The following is a 19,836-nucleotide window of genomic DNA, read 5'->3' on the forward strand; positions in this document are numbered from 1 at the left end:
TCATCTATCGTCCCCTTCTCCTCCTGCCTTCAATCCCTCCCAGCATCAGGGTCTTTTCCAATGAGTCAACTCTTCACATGAGATGCCCAAAGTATTGGAGTTTCAGCTTCAGCATCAGTCCTTCCAATGAACACCCAGGACTGATCTCCTTTAGGATGGACTGGTTGGATCTCCTTGCAGTCCAAGGGATTCTCAAGAGTCTTCTCCAACACCACAGTTCAAAAGCATCAATTTTTCGGTGCTCAGCTTTCTTCACAGTCCAACTCTCACATCCATACATGACCACTGGAACATAAAGTGGACATATAAGAAATAATGAATGCATATCCCACTTAAAAGATTTAAACACTAAAATTTCTGTGATAGTCATTGACCCTTGCTTAGGTGGGATTTAGAAAACACAAGTCACTTTGGAGCATTTATTCTTTGTTTTCAGAGTCTTTGGATCAGCCCCTCTTATTTTACAAATGCCAGTTTAGACACACTACTCCTGGGAAAGAATATAAAGCATCTATTTTTCGCTTTGATGAAGGCTGCTGGTCCTAATAACCCCCTTGAAATTGAGAACATCACAGGGAGAAAGAAAAGTTTCCTAGCAATAGAGAAAGCTACTAGAAACAAAAGGATTTCAACCTAGTTTATGCTCTGTGCTCAGGATTAGAGTTTCTGACTGGGGTCATTGGGAGAAAACACTATGAATGACTGCAAAGAATCTTGCCACGCTTATAACAGAGAATCTTAAGAGAAGGACTGCCTCATCATTAGGTGCTAAACAAGTGTTCTGCACACAAATGTGATTGACAAAGCTATAACCTGGGTATAAATCAGATATCATGATGGAATGGAAAAGAGTAATCCTTACTGGGTGCAAAGGAGCAGATTACAATAGCAGCACACAGTGCTGAAAACAGAGGCAAAGGCACTCATATATCAGGGACTTACAAGGCGCTGATCAGAATGCTCCACTGCTCACCATGCTTGAAAACAGCTCCAGCATTTTACTAAGTGAACCCCAGGAATCTTGGACAAGCGACCCAATGATATCCTAGAGGGAGATTCTGGTCTTCTGCCTTCCATGGCTAAGATACAGGAGTTCATTTCAGTCGCTCAGTCATGTCCGACTCTTTGTGACCCATGGACTGCAGCATACCAGGCTTCCCTGTCCATCACCAACTCCTAGAGCTTGCTCAAACTCATATCCATCGAGTTGGTGATGCCATCCAGCCATCTTAACCTCTGTCTTCCCCTTCTCCTCCTGCCTTCAATCTTTCCCAGCATCAGGATATTTTCCAAGGAGTCAGTTCTTCCTATCAGGTGGCCAAAGTATTGGAGTTTCAGCTTCAGCATCAGTCCAATGAATGAATATTCAGGACTGATCTCCTTTAGGGTGGACTGGTTGGATCTCCTTGCAGTCCAAGGGATTCTCAAGAGTCTTCTCCAGCAACACAGTTCAAAGGCATCAATTTTTCAGTGTTCAGCTTTCTTTATGGTCCAACTCTCATATTCATACATGACCACTGGAAAAACCATAGCTTTGTCTAGACAGACCTTTGTTGGCAGAGTAATGTCTCTGCTTTTCAATATGCTATCTAGGTTTGTCATAGCTTTCTTCCAATGAGCAAACTCCTTTTAATTTCATGGCTGCAGCTGCCATCTGCAGTGATTTTGGAGTCCAAGAAAATAAAGTCTGTCACGATTTCCATCATTTCCTCATCTATTTGCCATGAATTGATGGAACCAGATGCCATGATCTAGTTTTTTGAATGTTGAATTTTAAGCCAGCTTTTTCACTTTCCTCTTTCACTTTCATCAAGAGGCTCTTTAGTTCTTCTTTGCCTCCTGCCATAATGGTGGTGTCATCTGCATATCTGAGGTTATTGATATTTCTCCTGGAAATCTTGATTCCAGCTTGTGCTTCATCCAGCCCAGCATTTCTCATGATGTGCTCTGCATAGAAGTGAAATAAGCAGAGTGACAATACACAGCCTTGACGAACTCCTTTCCCAATTTGGAACCAGTCCGTTGTTCCATATCTGGTTCTAACTGTTGTTTCTTGACCTTCATACAGATTTCTCAGGAGGCAGATGAGGTGGTCTGTTATTCCCATCTCTTTCAGAATTTTCCACAGTTTGTTGTGACCCACACAGTCAAGGGCTTTGATGTAGTCAATAAAGTAGTAGATGTATTTCCGGAATTCTCTTGCTTTTTCGATGATCCTGTAGATGTTGGCAATTTGATCTTTGGGCCTCTGCCTTTTCTAAATCCACCTTGAACATCTGGAAGTTCTTGGTTCATGTACTGTGGAAGCCTAACTTGGAGAATTTTGAGCATTACTTTGCTAGCATGTGAGATGAGTTCAATTGTATGGTAGTTTGATCATTCATTGGCATTGCCTTTCTTTGGTATTGGAATGAAAACTGACCTTTTCCAGTTCTGGAGCCACTGCTGAAGATAGAGGAGAGGTCAAGTAATTAACTAAGAAAAATAGGAAAGATATAGTATTTGTAGTCCTGTTTGGAAAAGTGGATCTTTCTGGTTATATCTGGTTTATTAAGAAATCAAAGACTTTTATGTACACTGTTCAGGTAGAGAATTAAAATTAAAATTAAAATTCTTATCTAGAGTTTGTAGTTATATGGTTCCCTTTTGAAATAAAACCACACATATTCAAAATAGTAGACATTTACCTTTAGAATATTTTAGCTATCTTTAATAAATAAAACCTGGTAATGAAGATACGATTTCACATTTGCATTACATATCATTTTACTTACTTCTCATTTCAGCTTCACTGCACCACTGTGACTTAGGCCACATTCCAAAATTGCAGTTTTGGAATTCAAGACCAGAGGATAGATCAAGTCTTTTGGATCAAATCACTATGCATACTATAGCAGAGAACCTCAAATAAACAACCAAGTACATTAAAGAATATTAAGATCAAAAGTATAAAGGTAGTCGACATTTCTCTTTGCCCACTCAGTGTCCATTTCAGCTACCTACATCTTTGTGTTTGGGGAACAGAAAAGAGAAAGAGAAAGATGGCACTGCTATTTGCCAAAAGAGGAACCAGAAAGGATATCTCCTGATTCTCCTTCCCCACCTTCCCTAGAGTGTGGTCAAAGGGCTCTTGCATAAGAGTAACATGGGGTCTTGTTACCAACAGAGAGCCCCAGGTTCACCGCCAGAACCTAAGCCTGAGATCTCTCAGGTGACCTGTGGCGATCTTCATTTTTAATGCCTTCTCTTGTGCTTAGTCTGTATATTAATGTGTATTGGGACCACTGCCTGCTCCATGCAAGAGGTGCCTTCTTTATATAAGTCCTGATGTTAAAGCTATTTGAGGAATTCCCTGATGGTCCAGGGGTTAAGACTCCACACTTTCACTGCAGGGGGCACAGGTTTGATCCCTGGTTGGGAAACTAAGATACTACATGCTGCACAGGCCAAAAAAAAAAAAGCCATTTGATTAACAACATTTTCAATATCACGTAATTTGCTTAGAAAGCTTTAATGACTGGGTCTCTATTTAAAGTCATTAAGGATTCCAGAAAATTACTCTTTGCATTTTTTTTAACCTCCTATAGCTAATTTACCAGAAATGAATTAGCTTATGAATTGGCTTTTGCTCATGGACTGTAGCCTGCCAGGCTCCTCCATCCATGTGGATTTTCCAGGCAAGAATACTAGAGTGACTTGCTGTGCCCTCCACCAGGGGATCTTCCCAACCCAGGGATGGAACCCAGGTCTCCCTCATTGCAGGCAGACCCTGGTATCTCTAATCTTTTCCCAAGAGATCTCCAGTCTTTCCCATTCTATTGTTTCCCTCTATTTCTTTGTGTTGATCGCTGAGGAAGGCTTTCTTATCTCTCCTTGCTATTCTTCGGAACTCTACATTCAGATGGTTGTATCTTTCCTCCTTTGCCTTTCCCTTCTCTTCTTTTCACAGCTATTTGTAAGGCCTCCTCAGACAACCATTTTGCTTTTTTGCATTTCTTTTCCTTGGGGATAGTCTTGATCACTACCTCCTGTACAATGTCATGAACCTCCATCCCATAGTTCTTCAGGCATTCTGTCTATCAGATCTAATCCCTTGAACCTATTTGTCATTTCCACTGTATAATCATAAGGGTGATGTCCGTGTGTCAAGTCATCTCTTGTGTTGTTGGAAGAGGGTGTTTGCACATCCAAAAGTGGACATTGTTTTCGCTTTGTTTCCATCTCTTCATTCTTTCTGGAGTTATTTCCTCAGAATGCCAAGTTAATGCATGGCATTAGGTCTAAACTATTTTGCTTCAATTATAAGAACTATCCTAAGATATGCCAGGATAAGATTCCCTTCTTTGTTCTGCTTTCTCAGAATTCTATGGGACGTGAACCCTTCTTATAGATAACAAATTCAGTTTGTCTGGTTCTATGCAACATGCTATTAAGAATTTTATTTTAATTTCATTATAATTACAGACTAACAAAGGGAATATTTGGTGTATGTCTAGTTTTGAATATTTTCAGCCATAACCAGAGCAAATTTTTACATTATTATTTTCTTCAATAACAGCTTATGTCTCTTTCATATAATTATTATACGTCTTTTCTGTGTACTTGTAATTTTTGAGTGGTATCAGTTTCCTCTAAGATTTCATTGTTGGTTATGGCTGATGTACAAATTTATTTTCATGTGCTGAATTTTCTTTTATATTTGGGGATCCTTTTATACTCTCTTTTTAGTTCTAACATTTGTCTGCATATTTTCTTGGACTTGATGTATATTCCATCACCTACAAATGAAAATCACTTTGCTTCCTCCCTCCCTGTCATTATTCTATTTTTAAAAAATTTTTCTACTTTTAATGCATCAGTCAGATTCTTCAGTAAAACAGTGAAAAATAGACTGATAGCATATATTCTTCTCTAACTTCAATCAAAATGTTTCTAAATGTTTGTCACTAAATGTAGGAGACGTTGGTAGTAGTCCTTTATCAAGTTAAAATAGTTTTCTTCTATCCTTAGCTTGCAAAGAGTTTATATTTAACATATAGTACCTTTTACCAATTTCTTCTTTGAAAACTATTGAGATGTTCTCTTTAACCCTTTAGTCTGCTAATATGATATTTTGCTCTATTATTTTTTCTAATGTTAAACTGTCTTCCTACTTCTAATATAAACTTTTTACCATCATGCCTTATTTTTTATTTTTTTTTTACAATCATGCCTTATTTTTTAACACTGGTAAATTTTATATGGTAATGATTTACTTTCCTTTTCATAGACAGATTAACATTAGAAAAAATAACAGAGCAGTAATCACAGTAATCCAAGTCTATGTCCCAACCACTAATGCCAAAGAAGCTGAAGTTGAATGGTTCTATGAAACCCTACAAGACCTTCTAGAACTAACACCAAAAAAGAGATATCCTTTTCATCATAAGGGACTGGAATGCAAAAGTAGGAAGTCAGGAGATACCTGGAGTAACAGGCAAGTTTGGCCTTAGAGTACAAAATGATGCAGGGTAAAGGTTAACAGAGTTTTGCCAAAAGAACACATTTGTCATAGCAAACACCCTCTTCCAACCACACAAAAGATGACTCTACACATGAACATCACAAGATGGTCAATACCAAAATCAGGTTGATTATATTCTTTGCAGCTGAAGATGGAGAAGCTCTAAACAGTCAGTAGAAAGAAGACCAGGAGCTGACTGTGGCTCAGATCATGAACTCCTTATGGCAAAATTCAAACTTAAATTGAAGAAAGTAGGGAAAACCACTAGGCCATTCATGTATAACCTAACTCAAACCACTTACAACTGTACAGTGGAAGTGACAAATAGATTCAAGAGATTAGATTTGATAGAGAGTGCCCAAGGAAGTATGGGCAGAGGCTCATGACATTGTACAGGAGGCAGTGATCAAGACCATCCCCAAGAAAAAGAAATGCAATAAGGCATAATGGTTGTCTGAGGAGGCCTTACAAATAGCTGAGAAAAGAAGTGAAAGGCAAAGGAGAAAAGGAAAGATATACCCATTTGAATGCAGAATTCCAAAGAATAGCAAGGAGAGATAAGAAAGCCTTCCTCAGTGATTAATGCAAAGAGATAGAGGAAAACAATAGAATAGGAAAGACTACAGATCTCTTCAAGAAAATTAGAGATATCAAGGGAAAATTTCATGCAAAGATGGGTACAATAAAGGACAGAAATAGTATGGACATAACAGAAGCAGAAGATATTAAGAAGGCAGGGAAAGAATACACAGAAGAACTATACAAAAAGGATCTCAATGACCCAGATAAACATGATGGTGTAATCACTCATCTAGAGCCAGACATCCTAGAGTCCAAAGTCATGTGGGTCTTAGGAAGCAGCACTATGAATAAAGCTAGCAGAGGTGATGGAATTCCATTTAAGCCATTTCAAATCCTAAAAGATGATGCTGTGAAAGTGCTACATTCAGTAGGCCAGCAAATTTGGAAAACTCAGCAGTGGCTGGAAAAGATCAGTTTTCATTCCAATCCCAAAGAAAGGCAATACCAAAGAATGTTGAAGCTATCATACATCCGCAGTCATCTAACATGTTAGCAAAGTAATGCTCAAAATTCTCCAAGCCAGGCTTCAACAGTATGTGAACTATGAACTTCCAGATGTTCGAGCTGGATTTAGGAAAGGCAAAGGAACTAAGATCAAATTGCCAACATCCGTTGGATCATGGAAAAAGCAAGAGAGTTCCAGAAAAACATATACCTCTGCCATATTGACTATGCCAAAGCCTTTGACTGTGTGGATCACAAGAAACTGTAGAAAATTCTTAAAGAGATGGGAATACCAGACACCTTACCTGCCTCCTGAGAAATATGTATGAATGTCAGGAAGCAACAGTTAGAACTGGACATAGAACAACAGACTGGTTCCAAATTGGAAAAGGAGTACGTCAACATTGTGTATTATCACCCTGCGTATTTAGCTTCTATGCAGAGTACATCATGAGAAATGCAAGGCTGGATGAAGCACAAGCTGGAATCAAGATTGCCGGGAGAAATATCAATAACCTCAGATATGCAGATGACACCACCCTTTTGGCAGAAAGTGAAGACCTTCTTGATGAAAGTGAAAGAGAAGAGTGAAAACGCTTGCTTAAAATTCAACATTCAGTACACGAAGATCATGGCATCTGGTCCCATCATTTAATGACAAATAGGTGGGGAAACGATGGAAACCATGATAGACTTTATTTTGGGGGGCTCCAAAATCATTGTAGATGGTGACTGCAGCCATGAAATTAAAAGAAGTTTGCTCCTTGGAAGAAAAGCCACAACCAACCTAGGCAGCATATTAAAAAGCAGAGACATTACTTTGTCAACAAAGGTCCATCTAGTCAAAGCTATGGTTTTTCCAGTAGTCATGAATGGATGTGAGAATTGAACTGTAAAGAAAGCTGAGATGTGGAAAATTGATGTTTTTGAAATGTGGTGTTGGAGAAGACTCTTGAGAGTCACTTGGACTGCAAGGAGATCCAACCAGTCCTTCCTAAAGGAAATCAGTCATTGGAAGGACTGATACTGAAGCTGAAACTCCAATACTTTGGCTGCCTGATGCGAAGAACTGACTCCTTAGAAAAGACCCTGGTGCAGGGAAAGATTGAAGGCAGGAGAAGGGGATGACAGACGAAGAGATGTTTGGATGACATCAATGACAGTGCACATGCATTTGAGCAAGCCCCGGGAGTTGGTGATAGACAGGAGAGCCTGGCATGCTATGTGGTCACAAAGAGTCGGACAGGACTGAGCTACTGAACTAACTAATGATTTGTTTATGATTTTTACATCAATATCCATATTGCATAGCCTTTCTTATTGGTCTTCCAACTCTTCTGTGTCTTCCTTATAGTCTGTTTGCCACACACCTGCTTTTGATCCTTCTAAACCAGCCCATGTGACTGAAACCAAACTCCTTAACAGAGCTCACAAAACACCTTGTAAGCCCTTCCCACAACCTCTCAGGCCGAATCTCCTGTCCTCTTTTCATTGCTCACCTCTCTGCTTGCTATTCCTTGAATCAATCTCATATACCCTTGCCTCTGAGCATTTGCCTTCACTGTTCTCTCTGCCTGGAGTGCCCTCCCCCACACTTCTGCTTGATCACTCTCTAATTTTCTTAGGGCTGCTCAAATGTCACCTCATGAATGAAACCATCACTAATAATACTATATAGAATAACAGCTCCTTTGCTATTCATTTCCTCCACTTAATTTTTTTTCATAACACCTGCCATTACATGACTAGTTTATATTTATCCTTGTGTATTTATTTGTGGTTGATTTTCCGACAACTAAAATGTGAGTTTCATGAGAACAAGGATTGTGTTTATTTTGTTTTTCCTTTTTTGTATCCCCATATGTAAACATGCCTGGACCATGGTAGGTGCTCAAGAAAATTGGAGATACGGTTTTATTTGGTACCTACCTGTGGTACCTGCATGAAGAAGTAGTATTCATTCATTCAGTAAATAATTGCTCACTTCCAATGTGATGAGGCTTGTGCCAGACAATAGAGTGTCCAAGCTCAAGCTTCCGGTTTCTGCGAGTGACTGAGCCCGCTCTCACCAGGAGATGTAGAGCTGCTCAGTTACGAGCCTCCGTCAAGGCAAACGGTGCTTTTGAGCATTATTTTCAGGCAAGGCAGTCATTTCATAATCCTGGCTTTGTCCTAGCATTTCAGCTCTAACTCTCTGGTTCTAGAGACTTCAAGCAGGACTCCGTTTCCACTCAAGCATAAGACCAATAATTCACCCTCATTTCCCCCCTTGCCCAATCCTTCCACCACAGCCTATGCTTTGTTTTATTTTTTTTTCACCTAGCATTACGCTTCAGTTCCTGCTCACTCAGACTTGAGATTCTTTATCTCTGGCACACGGGGATTTTATTAACAGTAGGCTATTTATTCAAAACATTTGTTAGCTTTTAACTAGTAAGTCCACGTATTGGTGACAAGAGACACAGCCTTTTGCATTGGCTAAAATTTTGTTGTGGAACTGAAATTTTCTTAAATGTCTGAGAAACTGCTTACAGCTCTGGATATTATGAGTGGTGAATAATCGTGTAAATTCATTTCTGTGGCAAAGTGCCCTGAGTACTCTGGTCGAAAATGAAAACGCTAGTTCTTTCTATATTGATTTTTCACTTCATCGTTCCTAAAAATATGATTTTAAATGCCCTATTCTAAATCTTCTATAACTATTCCATGATTTTTTTTTTGAATCATTGATATTTCATAGCCCTATGAGTATAAATTATCATTTCAGAGACCCCATGTCATATTCATTATATCACACTGGAGTCTTAGGCTTGGGTTATTTTACTGCATCTCAAGGTGCCAGTAAAATATTCTCAAGAAAGTTCTCACCAAAGATACCTTAGTATGCTGCTGCTGCTAAGTCGCTTCAGTTGTGTCCGACTCTGTGAGACCCCATAGAAGGCAGCCCACTAGGCTCCTCTGTCCCCAGAATTCTCTAGGCAAGATTACTGAAGTGGGTTGCCATTTCCTTCTCCATTACCTTAGTATAGAATCTTTTAATATGGGCAAAGCTAAAAATAGGGAAGCTGGAGATGCACAGCAGAGCCCCAAATCAGAGAAAGAATGTATTTATAATGGAGTGGCTTTTATAAAACATAATAAAAATTGACCAGAGGGATTGTCTCCCTGTTTCTGCCAGGCCAATTCCACAGTGCCACTGTAAGAAATCCTTTCCTGAAGAGCCTACATCTCCCCATTTCATTAAACAGTTGGCTGAATGTACTCAACATTTTTGGATTAATTTAGCCATCTTTCTTTGAAAGGGAATTCTCTTCCAAAGTTTCTTCTTCTTATTATTTCTTTTCATTTTTTAGTTTTTTTTTTTTTTAGATTTTTTATTGGCCTTATATCAAGAATAATACCTATGAGGGGAAATGTCCAGGCATTTTTTCCAAACAGCACACTACTTTGTACACAATGCTAAAACTAGCATGTTTAGATTTAACAATCACTCACATGGCTTATGTCTACCTAATGCTAAAGTAATAAGTTAAACAAACAAGTTCCCCCCAAGACTAATTTGTGTTAATTTAAAAAATACTTGAAATTATCTTTGTCATTTGGTATAGGCAAAAAGCTGCCTAAGTGACTCAGCTTACTAGAAGGTCTAAAGATGGTCTATACTATTCCTTACCATTTGTATGGAGGATATGTTAGAGTATTCCCTTAGTTTTAGAAGTAAAATCATGATTTGAAATACTAATGATTAATCATAATAGATAGTAGCAATCCAGAACAAAAAGAAATGCATTTGGGCATTCTCTGTTCAAGTTTAGTAAGAGACAGGATCAAGTACTAGTTCAAAACTCAAACTCCAATGCCAGGCTCTCTTGGGTTCAGTCCACTTACTAGCTGTGTGACCTTGAGAGACTTACTTCATCAGTGAAAAATTTCCTTTTGATTATAATGGTGTAAGATTGTTATAGGACAAAATAATTATAGCTATATATAAAATGCTTAAAACAGGGCCTGGCATATATAAGTACAGTATAACTGTGAGCTCACTCACTCTTTCTCTCTTATCCACAAATTATGGTCATAAAAATTATGTTTCTCACAACAGTGCTACATATATACATAAACATAGCCATGAGATCACATTTATTTTATCTTTATTCACAGTTCCTTAGGAAGTGGGTATCCTTAGGAAGTGAATATCTTTAGGTTTAAGTTATATTAATCTAATAAAAGCCGACTCATTGGAAAAGTCCCTGATGCTGGGAAAGATTGATGGCAGAAGAAGAGGACATCAGAGGATAAGATGGCTGGATGGCATCACCAATGCAGTGGTCGTAAACTTGGACAAAATCCTGGGAGATGGTGAGGGACAGGGAGGCCTGGCGTGCTGCATTCTATGGGGTCACAAAGAGTCAGACATGACTGGATGACTGAACAGCAGTTAAGACCAGATTGGATTCAGGCTTGTCTAATAGTGCTCTTTCTAGATTAGAGTATCAATAATCCAAACTTAAAGTGGTTACAAGAGTCGATTATTGCTGCTATATATATGTATACAAATACATATATTTAGTGGTACATATACAGGGCTTCCCTGGTGGCTCAGATGGTAAAGAATCTGCCTGCAATGCAGGAGACTTAGGTTCAACACTTGGGTCAGGAAAATTCCCTGGAGAATGGAATGGCTACCTACTCCAGTATTCTTGCCTGGAAAACTCCATGGACAAAGGAGCCTGGCGGGATACAGTCCATGGGGTCACAAAGAGTCGGACATGACCAAGCAACTAACACACATGTACATATTAGTCATAGAAAAGAATGAAATTTTGCCATTTGTACCAATATTGATGGATCTGAAGGGTATTATGCTTAGTGACAAAAGTTAGACAAATATAAATACTGTATGTTATCACTAATATGTAGAATCTAAAAAATGAACAAATAGCTACAACAAAAAATAAACAAATTTACAGATATAGTGAACAAATTCATGGTTACCAGTGGGGATAGGGAAGTGGGAAGAGGTCAACTAAGGGCAGGAGATTAAGAGATACAAACTACTATGTATAGAATAGATAAGCAACAAGGATATATTATATAGTATGAGGAAAATAGAGCCATTATTTTATAATAACTTTAAATGAAATATGATCCATAAAATATTGAATGATAAAGCAGAAGGAGAAGGGCACGACAGAGGATGAGATGGTTGAATGGCATCACCGACTCAATGGACATGAGTTTGAGCAAGCTCCAGGAGCTAGTGATGGACAGGGAAGCCTGGCATGCTGCAGTTCAAGGGGTCACAAAGAGTCAGACACAACTGAGTGACTGAACTAAATTGAACTGATGCTATACACCTGAAACTAATATAATATTGCAAATCAACTATACTTGAATAAAATTTTTAAAAATTTATCCAACATAAAATATGCTGAATATTTCATTTCTGTCTTTTTCAAGACAGCATAGAAATATGAGTTTTCTAACTCAAAGTAGTTTTAGAAATAAAACATAGTCAGCATACACCCTTAATCCATTTAAGCTTATTACTTATAATCAAGTATGTATTACATAGAGCAGATAGAAAGGTTTAATTTACATTTCTGCATAAATCCTCAAAATAGGTTCTCTGGAATTTGTTTTATATCATTGAAAATTTTCTTACACATGAAAATATTTTTATACAATCCAAACTCTGAAAGTAAATATTTTTTCCTGTATATTGAGGAAAGTTTTTTCCCCCTCCTTCTCACAAGATATCTTTCATTTGTCCCTGTAAATACCTTCTCCACTCTTCACCCTGCTCTCTGCTCTGGGAGAACATTTGTGCATGATAATGGCTCCCTTGCCCACTGGCTTCCTAATGGGTTTGGCTAATGAAGAACACTGGCATGAGATCAGAAGGAAAAAGGAGAATGAAGTCATGGTATTTATGCCACAGGCTGACTGATCCTTCAACCAAGTCACAGCTGCTGTCAGGCAGACCTCACCACCAGCCTCTGTGTCTCTGGTTTTCAAGTACCATTCTCTGCTCCATGTCCCTTCTTGCATGGGTGATAATCTGGGCTCCCCACGCTGTCCCCTCCCTTTGTCCCCTCTTGCCTGGGATTTTGACAGCTGTTACTAACATTGTTTTCTGAAGTATCTCTTGCAGTTTTCCCACACTCTGCCCACAATAAATACTCCCTTTATGAAACTATTGTCAAAATACAACATGAGTATGCCATTTCATCACACTCAAGGAGACACTCAACTAAATTTTCCTGCCAGCACCAAGTCTGATAACCTTACCTAAAAGTCCTAGGAGAAAACCCAAAATAGATGCTTAATTTTGTTCTAGAAAACAGAGCTTACTCTGCATATTTGAGTTCTGCTTATTTTTAGTGCCTCTTAATATTTCCACCTTTCTTCCCCTTAGTTGTCCCAAGACATTCAATTCTGGGCCCTTATATTGCCTCACCCCCCTTACTAAATCAATCATCCAGCAGTGCTTCACATCTGGAGCTTGTCTTCTACCTCCACAGCATCTACATTTACCTATCTGCTTATAGGTAAAAGCTACTGAACTGTGATGACATGATATTTGGTTGGTTAGCATATTTTCAGGTTAATGGATCTTTTCTGGAAGGAACATCTTAATTCAAGAAATTGTAGGCAGAGAACAAGATGGTGGAGGAGGAAATGGACATAGAATTCTTCTCTCTCCATGGATACATCAGGAATACACCTTCAGATACAGAAGTGCATGCAGAACACCAGCTGAGAGTGAACAGGAGTACCTGACCAGAGGAAAAGAATACATAGAACCACCCAAAACTTGGTAGGATGAAGGAACTAGGGAGAAAAACAGGAGTGTTAGTAGGATTGGACCTACCCTCAGTGGGTGGGGGAACTGAAGCAGGAGTCCGATCCCCACATGGGGGCAATTGTCTGAGTCAGAGGAGAAACGTTTAAGGCTGAGAGTGAAACAGCTGATCTGTGGCAGCCTAAATGGAATGAGCATCAGACAGTCCTTGCTGCAGCCACACATACCCTGGACAGGGACAAGGTCTCCTGGAACGCACAGTAGCTGGGAGCTGGAGTTTAGGGATGTGGAGCAATCCCAGGGTGAGGGCTGCTGTTGACTGCAGAGAGAGAGATCGAGGGGATGTGAGGGAGGAGATTGTGGTGGGGAATGCCTGTGGAGGAAAGCCAGGCAGTCATGGAAGCAAGGCGATACTGCTGAGTCACGCGTAGCGGGTGGAGCCATATCCACAGCCTCTCTTGCCCCACACGCCAGCATTGGCAGCTGAACAATAGAGAGGCTGGCCCATCAAACGCCAGACACATTGCACTACAGAGCAGGGCGACCCAGGGTGCCCCTTTAAGTGACTGATGCGCCGAACTGCAGAGAAGGACCCCACCGGGGTGGGGTGGGGGTGGGGGGGCGCTTTATGTGCCTGGTGCACCAAACAACAGAGAAGGACCCCAGGCAAGGGAGCCCTTTAAGTGCCTGAACAGGCGGAGCTGTGGAGAAAGACTGGCCAAAGAGGCCTTCTGATCACCAGTTACAAGAGGCTCGAAAAAAGACTCTGATAGGGCCATAATTTCTGCAGCAGAGGCAGTCCGTGTCCCTGCCCACTTGGCACCGCCAGGGTCCCTGAAAGCCAAGCAGATGCGCCACCTTCACGCTCAGCTCTCACTGGGGCAGAGCTGCCACAAGCAAAAAAAATCTTGCATCTATCCGCACAGGGTCACTTCGGTTCTGTCCAACTCTTGGCGACCCTGTAGACTGTGGCCTGCCAGGCTTCTCTGTCAGGGAGGGGGGTTCTCCCAGCAAGAATGCTGGAGTGTGTTGGCCAATGCCGGTTGCATACCCTCTAGAGCACTACATTTCCTGCTGCCCCAGCCGCCAACTCCTTTGAGTACCTGGTGCTGCCAGACCCCTGCGACCCAGGCACCACCTCCACACCTGGCCCTCGCTGGGGCAGACCCAAGTCCTCCAGGGCAGCCCCAGAAGCAAACCCCAGTGGACGACCCACATGCAGAGGTGGAAGTAAAACCACATTGAAACCCAGGGGCAGTGTGGCTGAGGAAGAAGACCCAAAACCTTCCCAGCACCTGAACAAGCTGCTGATTAAATTGCGCACAATCAACTAGCCAGACTTTGTCTATGGAGTATATAAAAGGCCATTGAGAGCTCCCACAAAAGAAAAGGCACTAGTTCTGAGAGCTATGGACATTGGAGGGAAGAACACACAGGAGTAGGACCAGATTAGACCCTGAGCTGCCCCCGCAGCAGGTCCAGAGACCAGCACAGTGTTGGAGGGCATCCGAGGGAGGTGTCGTGGACTGTGACTCCCAGCGAGGGAGAAGACTCTGAAAGCAGTGACTCAAGAAAAACATTTATGATTTTTATGTTTGACTTGTTCTGCAGATTCTTTTGGATTTTTTATTTTATTTCCTCCCCCCCCACCCCCGCTGTAGTTGTTGATTTTATTGGCACTATAAAATCTATTTAAGCTTTTGAGCTTTTTTTCTCTCAGTCACTTTTTTTACTGTTGCTACAAACCTCTGCCTCTATGTTGGGCTTTTGCAGTTCTGTGGAGTTTCCTTTTTTTTTTCAATTTTTTAAACCTTTTATTACTTTTTCTACATTTATTCCTTTGTTTGCTTTTCTTACTGTTCTTTTCCCCTTGCAGTTAATCTTTAATGTGTATTAATCTTCTTTATCTACCTCTGTTTAACTTTGCATATCTATTCTTTCTTTCATTTCTTTCCTTTCCTCTCAATATATCTGTTAGTTTTATTTTCATTGTTTTATTCCCTAATTGGCATTTTTCTTTAGTTTTGTTTTCCAGTTTGTGCTTTAGTTTTGTTCTGGTAGATATAATTTTTGGTTTCTTTTGTTCTTTGGGTTCTATTGTACTTTATTTTTGTTGGGCTGTTTTGATTTTGCTTATGGGTGTATATTCAGTCACACTTTTCATTGTTGTTATAAACCTCTGCCTCTACCTTGGGCTTTAGCAGTTCTATGGAGTCTTCCTTTTTTTTTTTTTTCTTTTCTCTTTCTTCTTCCATTTTATTTCTTTTTTTCTTTTCTCTTTTTTATAATTTTAATTTTTTTAAATCTATTATATTTTTTCTACATTTATTCCTTTGTTTGCCTTCCCTACTGTTCTTTTCCCCTTGCAGTTAATCTTTAATATATATAAATCTCCTTCATCTACCTCTATTTAACTGCATATCTATTCTTTCTTTCTTTCCTTTCCTTTCAACGTATTTGTTAGTTTTGTTTTCATTGTTTTATTCCCCATTTGGGACCTTGCTCTCATTTTATTTTACAGTTTCTGCTTTAGTTAGTTTTGTTCTTAATTGATAAATATAATTTTTGATCTCTTTTGTTTGCTGGGTCAATCTACTGTATTTTATTTTTCTTGGACTGTTTTGACTTGGTTCATGGATATATATGTATATGTGTATATTCCATTATTTTAATTATTATTTGCCTGATTTTGCAACTGCCATTTGCCTGGGGTTCTTATTTGGCTTCTCATTTTGGATATTTGTTTTAATCTCACTTAATGCCATAACAAACCACTTGTGGAATCTTTTCTGCTGTCTGGAGATCAAGCTCTGAGCCTTTGGAGTGGGAGTACTGACTCCAAGACCCTAGACTACTAGAGAATTAACCCTCAGTTCAGTTCAGTCGCTCAGTCGTGTCTGACTCTTTGTGACCCCATGAATCACAGCACGCCAGGCCTCCCTGTCTATCACCAACCCCCGGAGCTTACTCAAACTCATATCCATTGAATCAGTGATGCCATCCAGCCATCTCATCCTCTGTCGCCCCTGTCTCCTCCTGCCCCCAATCCCTCCCAGCACCAGGGTCTTTTCCAATAAGTCAACTCTTCGCGTGAGGTGGCCAAAGTATTGGAGTTTCAGCTTCAGCATCAGTCCTTCCAATGAACACCCAGGACTGACCTCCCTTAGGATAGACTGGTTGGATCTCCTTGCAGTCCAAGGGACTCTCAAGAGTCTTCTCCAACACCACAGCTCAAAAGCATCAATTTTTCGGCACTCAGCTTTCTTCACAGTCCAACTCTCACATCCATACATGACCACTGGAAAAACCATAGCCTTGACCAGACGGACCTTTGTTGGCAAAGTAACGTCTCTACTTTTTAATATGCTGTCTAGATTGGTCATAACTTTCCTTCCAAGGAGTAAGCATCTTTTAATTTCATGGCTGCAATTATTATCTGCAATGATTCCGGAGCCCCCAAAAATAAAGTCTGACACTGCTTCCACCATTTCACCATCTATTTCCCATGAAGTGATGGAACCAGATGCCATGATCTTAGTTTTCTGAATGTTGAGCTTTAAGCCAACATTTTCACTCTCCTCTTTCACTTTCATCAAGAGGTTTTTTAGTTCCTCTTCACTCTCTGCCATAAGGGTGGTGTCATCTGCATATCTGAGGTTATTGATATTTCTCCCGGCAATCTTGATTCCAGGTTGTGCTTCTTCCAGCCCAGTGTTTCTCATGATGTACTCTGCATATACATTAAATAAGCAGGGTGACAATATACAGCCTTGACGTATTCCTTTTCCTATTTGGAACCAGTCTGTTGTTCCATGGCCAGTTCTAACTGTGGCTTCCTGACCTGCATATAGGTTTCTCAAGAGGCAGGTCAGGTGATCTGGTATTCCCATCTCTTTCAGAATTTTCCACAGTTTATTGTGATCCACACAGTCAAAGGCTTTGGCATAGTCAACAAAGCAGAAATAGATTTTTTTTTTTGGAACTCTCTTGCTTTTTCAATGATCCAGCAGATGTTGGCAATTTGATCTCTGGTTCCTCTGCCTTTTCTAAAACCATCTTGAACACCTGGAAGTTACAGTTCACGTATTGCATGCCAGCTGCGACAGACCACACAGAAGCGTGGCTGTGAGGAGCTACCCCTCGCCCGAGGCCAGGGGCCGCGGCCGAGAGGAGCTACCCCACGTCCAAGGAGCGGTGGGTGCACGGGCGCAGGAGGGCCAAGAGGAGCTACTCCACGTTCAAGGTCAGGAGGGGCAGCCGGTGAGGAGGTACTCTCGTCCAAGGTAAGTAGCAGCGGCTGCGCTTTGCTGGAGCAGCATGCAGAGATACCCCACGTCCAAGGTAAGAGAAACCCAAGTAAGATGGTAGGTGTTGTGAGAGGGCATCAGAGGGCAGGCACACTGAAACCATAATCACAGAAAACTAGCCAATCTGATCACAGGACCACAGCCTTGTCTAACTCAGTGAAACTAAGCCATACCATGTGGGGCCACCTAAGATGGTAGGGTCATGGTGGAGAGGTCTGACAGAGTGTGGTCCCCTGGAGAACGGAATGGCAAACCACTTCAGTATTCTTGCCTTGAAAACCCCATGAACAGTATGAAAATGCAAAATGATAGGAATATTGAAAGAGGAACTCTCCAGGTTGGTAGGTGCCCAATATGCTACTGGAGATCAGTGGAGAAATAACTTCAGAAAGAATGAAGGGATGGAGCCAAAGCAAAAACAATACCCAGTTGTGGATGGGACTGGTGATAGAAGCAAGGTCTGATGCTGTAAAGAGCAATATTGCATAGGAACCTGGAATGTTAGGTCCATGAATCAAGACAAATTAGAAGTGGTCAAACAGGAGATGGCAAGAGTGAATGTTGACATTCTAGAAATCAGCAAACTAAAATGAACTGGAATGGGTGAATTTAACTCAGATGACCATTATATCTACTACTGTGGGCAGGAATCCCTTAGAAGAAATGCAGTAGCCATCATGGTCAACAAAACAGTCTGAAATGCAGTACTTGGATGCAATCTACAAAATTACAGAATGATCTCTGTTCGTTTCCAAGGCAAACCATTCAATATCACAGTAATCCAAGCCTATGCCCCAACCAGTAATGTTGAAGAAGCTGAAGTTGAACAGTTTTATGAAGACCTACAAGACCTTTTAGAACTAACACCCAAAAAAGACATCCTTTTCATTATAGGGGACTGGAATGCAAAAGTCAGAAGTCAAGAAACACCTGGAGTAACAGGCAAATTTTGCCTTGGAATACAGAATGAAGTAGGGCAAAGGCTAATAGAGTTTTGCCAAGAGAACACACTGGTCATAGCAAACACCCTCTTCCAACAACACAAGAGAAGACTCTACACATGGACATCACCAGATGGTCAACACCGAAATCAGATTGATTATATTATTTGCAGCCAAGGATGGAGAAGCTCTATACAGTCAGCCAAAACAAGACCAGGAGCTGACTGTGGATCAGATCATGAACTCCTTATTGCCAAATTCAGACTTAAATTGAAGAAAGTAGGAAAAACCACTAGACCATTCAGGTATGACCTAAATCAAATCCCTTATGAATATACAGTAGAAGTGAGAAATAGATTTAAGGGACTAGATCTGTTAGACAGAGTGCCTGATGAACTATGGATGGAGATTCATGACATTGTACAGGAGACAGGGATCAAGACCATCCACACGGAAAAGAAATGCAAAAAGGCAAAATGGTTGTCTGAGGAGGCCTTACAAATAGCTGTGAAATGAAGAGAAGTGAAAAGCAAAGGAGAAAAGGAAAGATATTCCCATATGAATGCAGAGTTCCAAAGAATAGCAAGGAGAGAGAGATAAGAAAGCCTTCTTCAGCGATCAATGTAAAGAAATAGAGGAAAACAACAGAATGGGAAAGACTAGAGATCTCTTCAAGAAAATTAGAGATACCAAGGGAACATTTCATGCAAGATGGGTTCGATAAAGGACCAAAATGGTATGGACCTAACAGAAGCAGAAGATATTAAGAAGAGGTGGAAAGAATATACAGAAGAACTGTACAAAAAGATCTTCATGACCCAGATAATCATGATGGCATGATCACTCACCTAGAGCCAGACATCCTGGAATGGGAAGTCAGGTGGGCCTTAGAAAGCATCACTATGAACAAAGCTAGAGGAGGTGATGGAATTCCAGTTGAGCTATTTCAAATCCTGAAAGATGGTGCTGTTAAAGTGCTGCACTCAATATGCCAGCAAATATGGAAAACTCAGCAGTGGCCACAGGACTGGAAAAGGTGTTTTTGTTCCAATCCCAAAGAATGCTCAAACTACCACACAATTGCACTCATCTCACATGCTAGTAAGAACTAACCCTAGGGAGTCAAATAGTGAGAACTCACATAAAGGAAACCACTTGAATACAAGAACCAGCCACACCCAACCACCAGTAGCACCCTGTGTAGGACACCTTATCTAAACAACAAACAAAACAAAAATACAAACCCAATCATCA

This window comes from Cervus canadensis, chromosome 15 (assembly GCF_019320065.1).
Source record: "Cervus canadensis isolate Bull #8, Minnesota chromosome 15, ASM1932006v1, whole genome shotgun sequence".
In the NCBI taxonomy this organism is placed as follows: domain Eukaryota; kingdom Metazoa; phylum Chordata; class Mammalia; order Artiodactyla; family Cervidae; genus Cervus; species Cervus canadensis.